Source organism: Pungitius pungitius, chromosome 4 (genome assembly GCF_949316345.1).
Source record: "Pungitius pungitius chromosome 4, fPunPun2.1, whole genome shotgun sequence".
Classification (NCBI taxonomy): domain Eukaryota; kingdom Metazoa; phylum Chordata; class Actinopteri; order Perciformes; family Gasterosteidae; genus Pungitius; species Pungitius pungitius.
The window spans coordinates 4,699,444-4,713,728 of record NC_084903.1 but is presented as its reverse complement, the minus strand read 5'-3'; the positions used below and the strand labels follow the sequence as shown (position 1 = coordinate 4,713,728).

The 14,285-nt window shown below is 39.5% G+C and overlaps 12 non-coding genes across 12 annotated transcripts; all 12 read right to left on the bottom strand.

Moving 5' to 3' along the window:
- Window positions 1-6,646: 6,646 nt before the first annotated feature.
- On the bottom strand, window positions 6,647-6,787 carry LOC134127440 (U4 spliceosomal RNA). Its single transcript, XR_009956156.1, has one exon. It is a non-coding gene; the product is annotated as a U4 spliceosomal RNA (small nuclear RNA).
- Window positions 6,788-7,314: 527 nt separating this feature from the next.
- Window positions 7,315-7,455, bottom strand: LOC134127439 (U4 spliceosomal RNA). The gene has a single exon (XR_009956155.1). It is a non-coding gene; the product is annotated as a U4 spliceosomal RNA (small nuclear RNA).
- A 527-nt stretch (window positions 7,456-7,982) lies between these two features.
- LOC134127438 (U4 spliceosomal RNA) lies at window positions 7,983-8,123 on the bottom strand. The gene has a single exon (XR_009956154.1). It is a non-coding gene; the product is annotated as a U4 spliceosomal RNA (small nuclear RNA).
- Window positions 8,124-8,650: 527 nt separating this feature from the next.
- On the bottom strand, window positions 8,651-8,791 carry LOC134127437 (U4 spliceosomal RNA). The gene has a single exon (XR_009956153.1). It is a non-coding gene; the product is annotated as a U4 spliceosomal RNA (small nuclear RNA).
- Window positions 8,792-9,318: 527 nt separating this feature from the next.
- On the bottom strand, window positions 9,319-9,459 carry LOC134127436 (U4 spliceosomal RNA). Its single transcript, XR_009956152.1, has one exon. It is a non-coding gene; the product is annotated as a U4 spliceosomal RNA (small nuclear RNA).
- Window positions 9,460-9,986: 527 nt separating this feature from the next.
- On the bottom strand, window positions 9,987-10,127 carry LOC134127435 (U4 spliceosomal RNA). The gene has a single exon (XR_009956151.1). It is a non-coding gene; the product is annotated as a U4 spliceosomal RNA (small nuclear RNA).
- Window positions 10,128-10,654: 527 nt separating this feature from the next.
- Window positions 10,655-10,795, bottom strand: LOC134127434 (U4 spliceosomal RNA). Its single transcript, XR_009956150.1, has one exon. It is a non-coding gene; the product is annotated as a U4 spliceosomal RNA (small nuclear RNA).
- A 527-nt stretch (window positions 10,796-11,322) lies between these two features.
- Window positions 11,323-11,463, bottom strand: LOC134127433 (U4 spliceosomal RNA). Its single transcript, XR_009956149.1, has one exon. It is a non-coding gene; the product is annotated as a U4 spliceosomal RNA (small nuclear RNA).
- A 527-nt stretch (window positions 11,464-11,990) lies between these two features.
- On the bottom strand, window positions 11,991-12,131 carry LOC134127432 (U4 spliceosomal RNA). Its single transcript, XR_009956148.1, has one exon. It is a non-coding gene; the product is annotated as a U4 spliceosomal RNA (small nuclear RNA).
- Window positions 12,132-12,593: 462 nt separating this feature from the next.
- On the bottom strand, window positions 12,594-12,734 carry LOC134127431 (U4 spliceosomal RNA). The gene has a single exon (XR_009956147.1). It is a non-coding gene; the product is annotated as a U4 spliceosomal RNA (small nuclear RNA).
- Window positions 12,735-13,261: 527 nt separating this feature from the next.
- Window positions 13,262-13,402, bottom strand: LOC134127429 (U4 spliceosomal RNA). Its single transcript, XR_009956145.1, has one exon. It is a non-coding gene; the product is annotated as a U4 spliceosomal RNA (small nuclear RNA).
- A 527-nt stretch (window positions 13,403-13,929) lies between these two features.
- Window positions 13,930-14,070, bottom strand: LOC134127428 (U4 spliceosomal RNA). The gene has a single exon (XR_009956144.1). It is a non-coding gene; the product is annotated as a U4 spliceosomal RNA (small nuclear RNA).
- Between the last annotated feature and the right edge of the window lie 215 nt (window positions 14,071-14,285).

The following is a 14,285-nucleotide window of genomic DNA, read 5'->3' as shown; positions in this document are numbered from 1 at the left end:
AAATAAATGAATAAAAACACGGTAATGCATAATGACACTGCATTTCATAATAAATAAATGAATAAAAACACGGTAATGCATAATGACACTGCATTTCATAATAAATAAATGAATAAAAACACGGTAATGCATAATGACACTGCATTTCATAATAAATAAATGAATAAAAACACGGTAATGCATAATGGCACCGTAATGCATAATGACCCAGTATTTCATTTCACGTTCTTATATGCAAATCAGGGGGCGTGGCTATCTATCACATTCAGAACAGACGACAGAGCCGTGTGCCGTCGACACCGCTAGCGAACGCGGAAGCAGCCCCCCCCCCCCCCCCCCCCCCCGATCGAATTGGGTCGCCGCTTGTCATTAAGGGGTAAAGGTGGGTCCCGGAGCCAGACAAGTTGAGAACTACTGGGCTAAGGGACGTGAGAGTGTTGACATAATGGAAGACATCGGTCGGCTCCGAGATAGCATGCTAGCATTAGCGGATCAAATCGATCAACATGGGTTATCTGCAGATACTATTTTGACACATATTGAGGGTTTTCTGGAAGTACTAGGGTTTGCGGTTCCGACTTCGGCAGCTCTAGACAAACGGCCCACCAGTTGAGAAACACTGCCTTAGCCAGCCCTTTTTGCACACGTCTCCGTTGTCTGTTCTGAATGTGATAGATAGCCACGCCCCCTGATTTGCATATAAGAACGTGAAATGAAATACTGGGTCATTATGCATTACGGTGCCATTATGCATTACCGTGTTTTTATTCATTTATTTATTATGAAATGCAGTGTCATTATGCATTACCGTGTTTTTATTCATTTATTTATTATGAAATGCAGTGTCATTATGCATTACCGTGTTTTTGTTCATTTATTTAATTTTGACTAAAACGGCATTCCATACTTCCCTTCCCTACGTAGTCTAGGTCTGTGAGGCAGCGCACCATCACCCAGGGTTCCCCGACCCCACTTTGCTTTAAAGCATATGACTTTGGTTTCTTGAGGGAAGGGCTTTTGAAGCAGTGAAAATATTCTTAATATTGCATAAACGGAAATGTATTATCGTATACCTTAGTGTACAATAGACAATGAATATTAACACAAAATTGATATGAGTAAAGAGTAGTTTCAAATAAAACATGTGGTTATAAGGGATTTTCTGTAATACAGTAAGAGGACTTGAAATGACTCGAAAATAAAATGGTAAGACTTTTGACTCGACTTGAGACTTGTTGGCTTTGACTTTTGACTCGACTTGGGACTTGCCTCATCTTTGACTCGACTTGAGTCGGGACTCGAGGGCAACGACTTGAGACTTACTTGTGACTTGCATAACAATGACTTTGTCTCACCTCTGCCCGATTGTAACACTGTGTGATAGGTGTTTTCCCATGTGACGAGTCAGTGTGCATAGTAGGGCAGTTGACTTTAGAATTTTGAATGAGTGTTTTTCTTGTGAAAACAAAATTTTCTTCATGAAAATTGTGCAGAGAATGCAGAGAATTGTGTGAAGTGTTTTGAAAAAAGTGTGTTTTAGAATTGCAATTTGAGTGTAAAGCAAGAATTGTGTTTGTAGTTTAGCAGAATTGGTTCAGGGGGTTGGTGCATGAGTTACATGTTGTGGTCATTGTGTGTCAAGTACCAGTATTTGTGTGTAAACAATCAAGAAAAACTAAGATGGGACTCCCTGCTAGGATGAACTCCCTTCAACCTCTTCTTCCATCAGCAGTTCAAAGGTTTTCAACCAGTGTAAATAGTCAGGCTCCACACACAGACTTCCTGTGAAGACATACAGAAAGATGAAAGTCACCAGCACCACATGTTAGGCGGATGTTCCTTCCTGCTTTACACAGAGACCTGATCTATTGACCTTTGTTATAAAAAACATTGGCTGTCGATAACGTAGTAATACACTTATTAATATGTTCTGCTATTCGTCATTACAGGTAGAATGCGCAAACGGCTATTTTACCCTGGGAGGATGGCGGTTAACTTCCGGAAGGGATCGCTGGGATTTCTTCGTCAGGATCCTACTGGCTCTGAATGCTCTGCGTGTGAGCATTGAGATTGTGGTTCGCATGAGAGGGGGAGATGCTTCAGATATCACTGAGGTGACTGGAGAATACATCCTGCAGTTTGGGAAGTATAAGGAGAAGTCCTTCCGCTGGCTGCTGGAGAATGATATCGGGTACACCATCTACCTGATCAGGAACCAGCAGAAGGAGCAGGCTGCAGGAGTGTTCATGGCAGTGGGGCACAACAAAGACAAACTACTCTCATTTATAAATTATTCACTTGGCTTTAAAGACATCCAGTCTTTAGTCAACTACGAGGAACAGAAGCCAGCAGTGACCGCAGAAGCAGCATCAGAGGATGACCTTTTGGTTGGTTGTGGTGCTCGTGCTAACAGCACCTGGCGAGAAGTCTGGGACAGCAGAGAGGACGGCTATGCAGCTTTCATCTTGAAGAAGACCTGTGCACCAGGTACAAAAATGCACAAACTCAAGATGTACCTGCAGAAAAAGCAGCCTCCTCCCTCTGTCTCCTCACCAACCACACAGACCTCCTCTTCTGCTCCTGCTGAAAGCACTCTCATATACACAGAACAAGACAAACTTCATCATAGAAGAGGCTAATTTAATAAAAATTCTCTAATTGGCTGTTTACATCACAGTGATGGATGAAGATGAGGAGCTGGCCTACCTTCTCAACTGCCAAAACGCTACAGCGCTGCAGGCATAGAAAAGGCATGATACCAGTGGGTAGACAGGTAAATTATATCAATATTTCTTACCATCATTGGTGACACAAACAGCTTATAGTCACAACCTTTACAATTACTTTTCATTTTTTTTAGTTTAGTTAAAGAAAAGCCCTTTGCATTTTTTATTTTGATGACCATACACACTGAACCACACATGGTGGTCTATATGACTGCTCTCACAAAGCTTTACTTTGATTTTTTTCTTTCAGGGATGCTGTGCGTCCTTCAAGGTGGCAGAGTTGTTTGCAGGAGAGCATCTGAACTGGGATTCTTGGCGAACAACCGATGCAATTGTTGCCAATGTAACTTCTGGCCATCTCCAAATCACATGTGCTTCAAGATCGCATTTTAATGCAGACATTGATATCAAGCCGGACTTGCATGAGGCGGTTCCTACGTGAGTGTGTGTCAGAGCATCATGCCGTGTACAGTTCCTTTGCTCAGTTCCTCTCTGCAGCCTTTTCTGTGGTGGATTAGGAAGACCTGCAGCGGCTTAAAGAAGCCTACACCTTCTGTGGCTTTCTGCCTGCCAACCCCACCAAGCAACACATCCGAGACCACTGCAGGATCAGGATTCCGCTTCCTGAGGAGCTCATGAAGAGAGTCGAGGGAGTCTTTCAGCAGTTTTACCTGGCAAATGACCCAAATGGCACTCCTCTCTTCAAGCCATCGATTCTGAAAACATGGCGAATTCAGAGAGTCCACATCCTGCGGGGCTGTCTGAGTGATCCTGTTGTGGAAGGTGGGATTTTGTACAGGAATGGAGGAACATTACAGCTCAATCACGTGCAGGGTGAAGGAGCCAAAGTTCCTGTTTGGATCCCCATATGAGGCACATCCCTAGCCCAGTTCCTTTGGACTAGAACATGTGCATTTTTCTGCATGGAAAAGGACAATCTGATCACTAACACAACCAGTGAAAAGAGAGCTCTCGAAAAACTGAACTTGATTGAGGCCAAGCTGAAACAGCAAGAAAGGAAGATGATCCTGATGGAGGCCGAGTGGAAAATATTACATTACATTACATTACATGTCATTTAGCTGACGCTTTTATCCAAAGCGACGTACAATAAGTGCATTTCCACATAGATACTGTGGCGTCACGAGAGGCTGGGTCCTGGAGGGACTCTACATCCCCAGAAGATGGCTGTGTCCTGGGACAGCTATGGCCCCATCTGCTGGTGGACCCGGGAACCCCACCCCTCCAGTCCCGCACACCTGAGACTGATCAACACCTAATGAACTGAAGGGTTATTAAGAGACAGAGAGAGGGAGGAGGGGGGAAAAGCTGAAAGAAACGAGCAGCAGACCACGACATACCAGTAAGACAGAAGAAGGGTGTTTTCCTGCCGGAGGGAACCAGCGTTTTTAGTTTTACCTCAAGGAGAGGGTCTACTTAAGTTTGTCACGGAGAATGTTAATTTCTGTTAGAACCCCCCGAACAGCAATATAACATTATTTTCCGTTAACCTGGTGTCCTAGCACTCCTTGAACTGTTCCGCAGAGAGCGGTGTGGCCTCCTGTGACGTCACAATACAAACTCAGAAAACAAGTAACAAGAAAGTACATTTTTATCAAATAAGCAGTTACAAAACATGTTATATGCCATTATAAGTACAATTTAAGTGCTATCATTTGTTAGTGCTACGGTTTGCTAGTGTTTTAGTCAATCAGAAAATAAACCTCAAGATTCTGGAAAATCAAATGAGAGATGAGTTTGCCAAAAACGAGGCTAGGATACTTGACTTTCAGAGACTTAGAACAAAGGCCTGGGAGAAGGAAACTACTGATATCAAATTTGCCTTGGAGATGAAAGAGAAAGAAATCGCGATCATCCACAGCTAAGGCAGAGCGTAAAATGAAATGTGCGACTCCGAATCAACACCACCACTCCTTCCTTGCACTACATGAGGGCCGCTTCCAGAGAGAGCGGGAGAGTGAAACACTCAATAGAGAGATGAACAAGGAGTTGCTCCTCAAAGTGAACCAATTGGAGGAAAACATCAGGCTCCTGACCCAAGAGAAAAATGACCTTTGGATATGGAACCTCCACCTTCAGGAACTCGCCCATAAAATAGACAAGGAAAGGGTGCAGATGAAAAAGGAGGAGAAGAAGTTGGCGAAGTTAGTACAAAGTTGGAGAAAGAAATGATACTGAAGAAGCAAATGAAGGAATCAGCCAAGATACAAAAGGAACTGCTGAAGAAGCAGAAGAAAGAGAGGGAAGAAAATGAGAAAAGACAAAACGAGGCGCTGAAAAAATAAAAGAAAGGAAAATAGGATTTCATCGAGGAGTTTTGTCTGGTAGTCCGGTTTACCCAAACGCAAGTTTAAAAAAAAGGTGAACACCCAACATGCACACAATAACACACAGGGTTTCATCATAGGGTTTTTTTGTCCGGTTGTCTGGTTTTCCTAAACGCAAGTTTAAAAAAAAGGTGAACACCCAACACGCACACAATAACACACAGGGTTTCGTCACAGGGTTTTGTCCGGTAGTCCTGTTTTCCCAAACGCAAGTTTTAAAAAAAAGGTGAACACCCAACATGCACACAATAACACACGGGGTTTCGTCACAGGGTTTTGTCCGGTAGTCCGGTTTTCCCAAACGCAAGTTTAAAAAAAAAAGTGCACACATAACACTTCTATTTCAGGAGACTTGTTTAATAGTAATACAATAATTTATTACACAAGCATAAAATATGAATTGTGCAAGGTCTTTGGCGATTGGACTCCATTATGACGTACTATCCCCGAAGGCAGGGATAGTGAGGTCCAATAAGCCCAATCCCCCTGGAGTCCAGACACTGGTGGAGGTGGTGTAAGGAATAGCAGCAACCTGATGACGAACCAGGAACAATGCTGATGCCAACTGGAGGTGACTGGGGTGGAGGAGGGTCGCTTCAGCTACACGCTGAAATGACAGCTGACAGCCAACAGAGAGGAGAACACTTTTGATTGACAACGACAACGTCGTTGGCTTAAGGAAACCGTGTGTAGAATCTGATTGGTTACTAAAATTTGCCCGCCCCCAATCAGCTGATAGAGTAATTACAAAGGAGGCGAACAGAGTCAGACTGGTTGTCTTCCTGACTGAACTTGCGCTTAAGCTACATTTCAATCAGGAGAGACTCGTTTAATAGTAATACAATAATTTATTACACAAGCATAAAATATGAATTGTGCAAGGTCTTTGGCGATTGGACTCCATCATGACGTACTATCCCCGAAGGCAGGGATAGTGAGGTCCAATAAGCCCAATCCCCAAAAGACATTTATTTTCTATGAATAAGTAAATAAATGAATGAATAAATACCTTACCCACTGCCGTAGTGAAATTCTTAAGCAAACGCCAAAAGTTAGTCATGACAGAAGTTAAACTTGGGTTGATGTCAAAACAGAGGTAAGAGATCTGGTGAGTCAAAGCCCAGATTAGGACGTCGCAATGGACTGCCGATCGCCCACCGGGTTTACCAGACTGAGACCTAGAAAGAAGGTTACCTGGATGGGTCTTACGAAATCGGCCCTAGACCTTGAAACTTATGTCGCCTTGCTGGGACTTACGCACTCGGCCCACAAACTTAGGATGATGTCATCTCCACAAATCACTTTGTTGGCAACACAGTAAACTTAGTACAAATCACTTTGTTGGCAGTACACTTATTAAAATCCACTTTCATGGCAACACAGTACACTTAGTACAATCAAATTTAATGGACTGGAGTAGTAGAGCTTTACATTTTACCAGAGTTCTAAGGATGTTAAAACTAATTTGAAATTTTAGGCAGATACCTCAATTTTAGGAATATCATTCTCTATTCCCCTATGACCTGCAATCCACACATGGTTAAAAGATTTCTTTTGACATAAAATCCCAAGTCTCTTTAGAGACTAACAAAAATTGCCTCAGCTGACTATATTTCAAGTCATCTTTGGCGGGTATTGGGTTAAAGTTTTCAACCAGCAATAATCACGTCTCAGTAAACTTCATAGACTATGAAATTGCCTCTGCACAAGAATACCTATTGCTACCAACGCATTAAACAGTACATGCCTTAATACTCCCGAAACCAATGGTGCAGGACTCTAACCTTACAGCATGTACGTTAATGTTTTGGTGATTTTCTCTCTACAAACCACGCCCATTTCAAGTTTTCACAATTAATGCTGGACATGCCATAGGCATTATTCCAAGTTATGAGATTTAATGCTGGATATGGCAACACAGTACACTTAGTACAATCCACTTTGTTGGCAAAACAGTACACTTAGTACAAATCACTTTGTTGGCAGTACAATTATTAAAATCCACTTTGATGGCAACACAGTACACTTAGTACAAATCATTTTGTTGGCAGTACACTTAGTACAATCCATTTTATTGGCCTGGAGTAGTAGAGCTTTACACTTTACTAGAGTTCTAAGGATGTTAAAACAAATTTGAAATTTTAGGCAGATACCTCAATTTTAGGAATATCATTCTCTACTCCCCTATGACCTGCAATCCACACATGGTTAAAAGATTTCTTTTGACATAATATCCCAAGTCTCTTTAGAGACTAACAAAAATTGCCTCAGCTGACTATATTTCAAGTCATCTTTGGCGGGTATTGGGTTAAAGTTTTCAACCAGCAATAATCACGTCTCAGTAAACTTCATAGACTATGAAATTGCCTCTGCACAAGAATACCTATTGCTACAAACGCATTAAACAGTACATGCCTTAATACTCCCGAAACCAATGGTGCAGGACTCTAACCTTACAGCATGTATGTTAATGTTTTGGTGATTTTCTCTCTACAAACCACGCCCATTTCAAGTTTTCACAATTAATGCTGGACATGCCATAGGCATTATTCCAAGTTATGAGAGTTAATGCTGGATATGGCAACACAGTACAATTAGTACAATCCACTTTGTTGGCAAAACAGTACCCTTAGTACAAATCACTTTGTTGGCAGTACAATTATTAAAATCCACTTTGATGGCAACACAGTACACTGAGTACAAATCACTTTGTTGGCAGTACACTTAGTACAATCCATTTTATTGGCCTGGAGTAGTAGAGCTTTACACTTTACCAGAGTTCTAAGGATGTTAAAACAAATTTGAAATTTTAGGCAGATACCTCAATTTTAGGAATATCATTCTCTATTCCCCTATGACCTGCAATCCACACATGGTTAAAAGATTTCTTTTGACATAAAATCCCAAGTCTCTTTAGAGACTAACAAAAATTGCCTCAGCTGACTATATTTCAAGTCATCTTTGGCGGGTATTGGGTTAAAGTTTTCAACCAGCAATAATCACGTCTCAGTAAACTTCATAGACTATGAAATTGCCTCTGCACAAGAATACCTATTGCTACAAACGCATTAAACAGTACATGCCTTAATACTCCCGAAACCAATGGTGCAGGACTCTAACCTTACAGCATGTACGTTAATGTTTTGGTGATTTTCTCTCTACAAACCACGCCCATTTCAAGTTTTCACAATTAATGCTGGACATGCCATAGGCATTATTCCAAGTTATGAGAGTTAATGCTGGATATGGCAACACAGTACAATTAGTACAATCCACTTTGTTGGCAAAACAGTACACTTAGTACAAATCACTTTGTTGGCAGTACAATTATTAAAATCCACTTTGATGGCAACACAGTACACTGAGTACAAATCACTTTGTTGGCAGTACACTTAGTACAATCCATTTTATTGGCCTGGAGTAGTAGAGCTTTACACTTTACCAGAGTTCTAAGGATGTTAAAACAAATTTGAAATTTTAGGCAGATACCTCAATTGTAGGAATATCATTCTCTATTCCCCTATGACCTGCAATCCACACATGGATAAAAGATTTCTTTTGACATAAAATACCAAGTCTCTTTAGAGACTAACAAAAATTGCCTCAGCTGACTATATTTCAAGTCATCTTTGGCGGGTATTGGGTTAAAGTTTTCAACCAGCAATAATCACGTCTCAGTAAACTTCATAGACTATGAAATTGCCTCTGCACAAGAATACCTATTGCTACAAACGCATTAAACAGTACATGCCTTAATACTCCCGAAACCAATGGTGCAGGACTCTAACCTTACAGCATGTACGTTAATGTTTTGGTGATTTTCTCTCTACAAACCACGCCCATTTCAAGTTTTCACAATTAATGCTGGACATGCCATAGGCATTATTCCAAGTTATGAGAGTTAATGCTGGATATGGCAACACAGTACACTTAGTACAATCCACTTTGTTGGCAAAACAGTACACTTAGTACAAATCACTTTGTTGGCAGTACAATTATTAAAATCCACTTTGATGGCAACACAGTACACTTAGTACAAATCATTTTGTTGGCAGTACACTTAGTACAATCCATTTTATTGGCCTGGAGTAGTAGAGCTTTACACTTTACTAGAGTTCTAAGGATGTTAAAACAAATTTGAAATTTTAGGCAGATACCTCAATTTTAGGAATATCATTCTCTACTCCCCTATGACCTGCAATCCACACATGGTTAAAAGATTTCTTTTGACATAATATCCCAAGTCTCTTTAGAGACTAACAAAAATTGCCTCAGCTGACTATATTTCAAGTCATCTTTGGCGGGTATTGGGTTAAAGTTTTCAACCAGCAATAATCACGTCTCAGTAAACTTCATAGACTATGAAATTGCCTCTGCACAAGAATACCTATTGCTACAAACGCATTAAACAGTACATGCCTTAATACTCCCGAAACCAATGGTGCAGGACTCTAACCTTACAGCATGTATGTTAATGTTTTGGTGATTTTCTCTCTACAAACCACGCCCATTTCAAGTTTTCACAATTAATGCTGGACATGCCATAGGCATTATTCCAAGTTATGAGAGTTAATGCTGGATATGGCAACACAGTACAATTAGTACAATCCACTTTGTTGGCAAAACAGTACCCTTAGTACAAATCACTTTGTTGGCAGTACAATTATTAAAATCCACTTTGATGGCAACACAGTACACTGAGTACAAATCACTTTGTTGGCAGTACACTTAGTACAATCCATTTTATTGGCCTGGAGTAGTAGAGCTTTACACTTTACCAGAGTTCTAAGGATGTTAAAACAAATTTGAAATTTTAGGCAGATACCTCAATTTTAGGAATATCATTCTCTATTCCCCTATGACCTGCAATCCACACATGGTTAAAAGATTTCTTTTGACATAAAATCCCAAGTCTCTTTAGAGACTAACAAAAATTGCCTCAGCTGACTATATTTCAAGTCATCTTTGGCGGGTATTGGGTTAAAGTTTTCAACCAGCAATAATCACGTCTCAGTAAACTTCATAGACTATGAAATTGCCTCTGCACAAGAATACCTATTGCTACAAACGCATTAAACAGTACATGCCTTAATACTCCCGAAACCAATGGTGCAGGACTCTAACCTTACAGCATGTACGTTAATGTTTTGGTGATTTTCTCTCTACAAACCACGCCCATTTCAAGTTTTCACAATTAATGCTGGACATGCCATAGGCATTATTCCAAGTTATGAGAGTTAATGCTGGATATGGCAACACAGTACAATTAGTACAATCCACTTTGTTGGCAAAACAGTACACTTAGTACAAATCACTTTGTTGGCAGTACAATTATTAAAATCCACTTTGATGGCAACACAGTACACTGAGTACAAATCACTTTGTTGGCAGTACACTTAGTACAATCCATTTTATTGGCCTGGAGTAGTAGAGCTTTACACTTTACTAGAGTTCTAAGGATGTTAAAACAAATTTGAAATTTTAGGCAGATACCTCAATTTTAGCAATATCATTCTCTATTCCCCTATGACCTGCAATCCACACATGGATAAAAGATTTCTTTTGACATAAAATCCCAAGTCTCTTTAGAGACTAACAAAAATTGCCTCAGCTGACTATATTTCAAGTCATCTTTGGCGGGTATTGGGTTAAAGTTTTCAACCAGCAATAATCACGTCTCAGTAAACTTCATAGACTATGAAATTGCCTCTGCACAAGAATACCTATTGCTACAAACGCATTAAACAGTACATGCCTTAATACTCCCGAAACCAATGGTGCAGGACTCTAACCTTACAGCATGTATGTTAATGTTTTGGTGATTTTCTCTCTACAAACCACGCCCATTTCAAGTTTTCACAATTAATGCTGGACATGCCATAGGCATTATTCCAAGTTATGAGAGTTAATGCTGGATATGGCAACACAGTACAATTAGTACAATCCACTTTGTTGGCAAAACAGTACCCTTAGTACAAATCACTTTGTTGGCAGTACAATTATTAAAATCCACTTTGATGGCAACACAGTACACTGAGTACAAATCACTTTGTTGGCAGTACACTTAGTACAATCCATTTTATTGGCCTGGAGTAGTAGAGCTTTACACTTTACTAGAGTTCTAAGGATGTTAAAACAAATTTGAAATTTTAGGCAGATACCTCAATTTTAGCAATATCATTCTCTATTCCCCTATGACCTGCAATCCACACATGGATAAAAGATTTCTTTTGACATAAAATCCCAAGTCTCTTTAGAGACTAACAAAAATTGCCTCAGCTGACTATATTTCAAGTCATCTTTGGCGGGTATTGGGTTAAAGTTTTCAACCAGCAATAATCACGTCTCAGTAAACTTCATAGACTATGAAATTGCCTCTGCACAAGAATACCTATTGCTACAAACGCATTAAACAGTACATGCCTTAATACTCCCGAAACCAATGGTGCAGGACTCTAACCTTACAGCATGTATGTTAATGTTTTGGTGATTTTCTCTCTACAAACCACGCCCATTTCAAGTTTTCACAATTAATGCTGGACATGCCATAGGCATTATTCCAAGTTATGAGAGTTAATGCTGGATATGGCAACACAGTACAATTAGTACAATCCACTTTGTTGGCAAAACAGTACACTTAGTACAAATCACTTTGTTGGCAGTACAATTATTAAAATCCACTTTGATGGCAACACAGTACACTGAGTACAAATCACTTTGTTGGCAGTACACTTAGTACAATCCATTTTATTGGCCTGGAGTAGTAGAGCTTTACACTTTACCAGAGTTCTAAGGATGTTAAAACAAATTTGAAATTTTAGGCAGATACCTCAATTTTAGGAATATCATTCTCTATTCCACTATGACCTGCAATCCACACATGGTTAAAAGATTTCTTTTGACATAAAATCCCAAGTCTCTTTAGAGACTAACAAAAATTGCCTCAGCTGACTATATTTCAAGTCATCTTTGGCGGGTATTGGGTTAAAGTTTTCAACCAGCAATAATCACGTCTCAGTAAACTTCATAGACTATGAAATTGCCTCTGCACAAGAATACCTATTGCTACAAACGCATTAAACAGTACATGCCTTAATACTCCCGAAACCAATGGTGCAGGACTCTAACCTTACAGCATGTATGTTAATGTTTTGGTGATTTTCTCGCTACAAACCATGCCCATTTCAAGTTTTCACAATTAATGCTGGACATGCCATAGGCATTATTCCAAGTTATGAGAGTTAATGCTGGATATGGCAACACAGTACAATTAGTACAATCCACTTTGTTGGCAAAACAGTACACTTAGTACAAATCACTTTGTTGGCAGTACACTTAGTACAATCCATTTTATTGCCCTGGAGTAGTAGAGCTTTACACTTTACTAGAGTTCTAAGGATGTTAAAACAAATTTGAAATTTTAGGCAGATACCTCAATTTTAGCAATATCATTCTCTATTCCCCTATGACCTGCAATCCACACATGGATAAAAGATTTCTTTTGACATAAAATCCCAAGTCTCTTTAGAGACTAACAAAAATTGCCTCAGCTGACTATATTTCAAGTCATCTTTGGCGGGTATTGGGTTAAAGTTTTCAACCAGCAATAATCACGTCTCAGTAAACTTCATAGACTATGAAATTGCCTCTGCACAAGAATACCTATTGCTACAAACGCATTAAACAGTACATGCCTTAATACTCCCGAAACCAATGGTGCAGGACTCTAACCTTACAGCATGTATGTTAATGTTTTGGTGATTTTCTCTCTACAAACCACGCCCATTTCAAGTTTTCACAATTAATGCTGGACATGCCATAGGCATTATTCCAAGTTATGAGAGTTAATGCTGGATATGGCAACACAGTACAATTAGTACAATCCACTTTGTTGGCAAAACAGTACACTTAGTACAAATCACTTTGTTGGCAGTACAATTATTAAAATCCACTTTGATGGCAACACAGTACACTGAGTACAAATCACTTTGTTGGCAGTACACTTAGTACAATCCATTTTATTGGCCTGGAGTAGTAAAACTTTACATTTTACCAGAGTTCTAAGGATGTTAAAACAAATTTGAAATTTTAGGCAGATACCTCAATTTTAGGAATATCATTCTCCATTCCCCTATGACCTGCAATCCACACATGGTTAAAAGATTTCTTTTGACATAAAATCCCAAGTCTCTTTAGAGACTAACAAAAATTGCCTCAGCTGACTATATTTCAAGTCATCTTTGGCGGGTATTGGGTTAAAGTTTTCAACCAGCAATAATCACGTCTCAGTAAACTTCATAGACTATGAAATTGCCTCTGCACAAGAATACCTATTGCTACAAACGCATTAAACAGTACATGCCTTAATACTCCCGAAACCAATGGTGCAGGACTCTAACCTTACAGCATGTATGTTAATGTTTTGGTGATTTTCTCTCTACAAACCACGCCCATTTCAAGTTTTCACAATTAATGCTGGACATGCCATAGGCATTATTCCAAGTTATGAGAGTTAATGCTGGATATGGCAACACAGTACAATTAGTACAATCCACTTTGTTGGCAAAACAGTACACTTAGTACAAATCACTTTGTTGGCAGTACAATTATTAAAATCCACTTTGATGGCAACACAGTACACTGAGTACAAATCACTTTGTTGGCAGTACACTTAGTACAATCCATTTTATTGGCCTGGAGTAGTAAAACTTTACATTTTACCAGAGTTCTAAGGATGTTAAAACAAATTTGAAATTTTAGGCAGATACCTCAATTTTAGGAATATCATTCTCTATTCCACTATGACCTGCAATCCACACATGGTTAAAAGATTTCTTTTGACATAAAATCCCAAGTCTCTTTAGAGACTAACAAAAATTGCCTCAGCTGACTATATTTCAAGTCATCTTTGGCGGGTATTGGGTTAAAGTTTTCAACCAGCAATAATCACGTCTCAGTAAACTTCATAGACTATGAAATTGCCTCTGCACAAGAATACCTATTGCTACAAACGCATTAAACAGTACATGCCTTAATACTCCCGAAACCAATGGTGCAGGACTCTAACCTTACAGCATGTATGTTAATGTTTTGGTGATTTTCTCGCTACAAACCATGCCCATTTCAAGTTTTCACAATTAATGCTGGACATGCCATAGGCATTATTCCAAGTTATGAGAGTTAATGCTGGATATGGCAACACAGTACAATT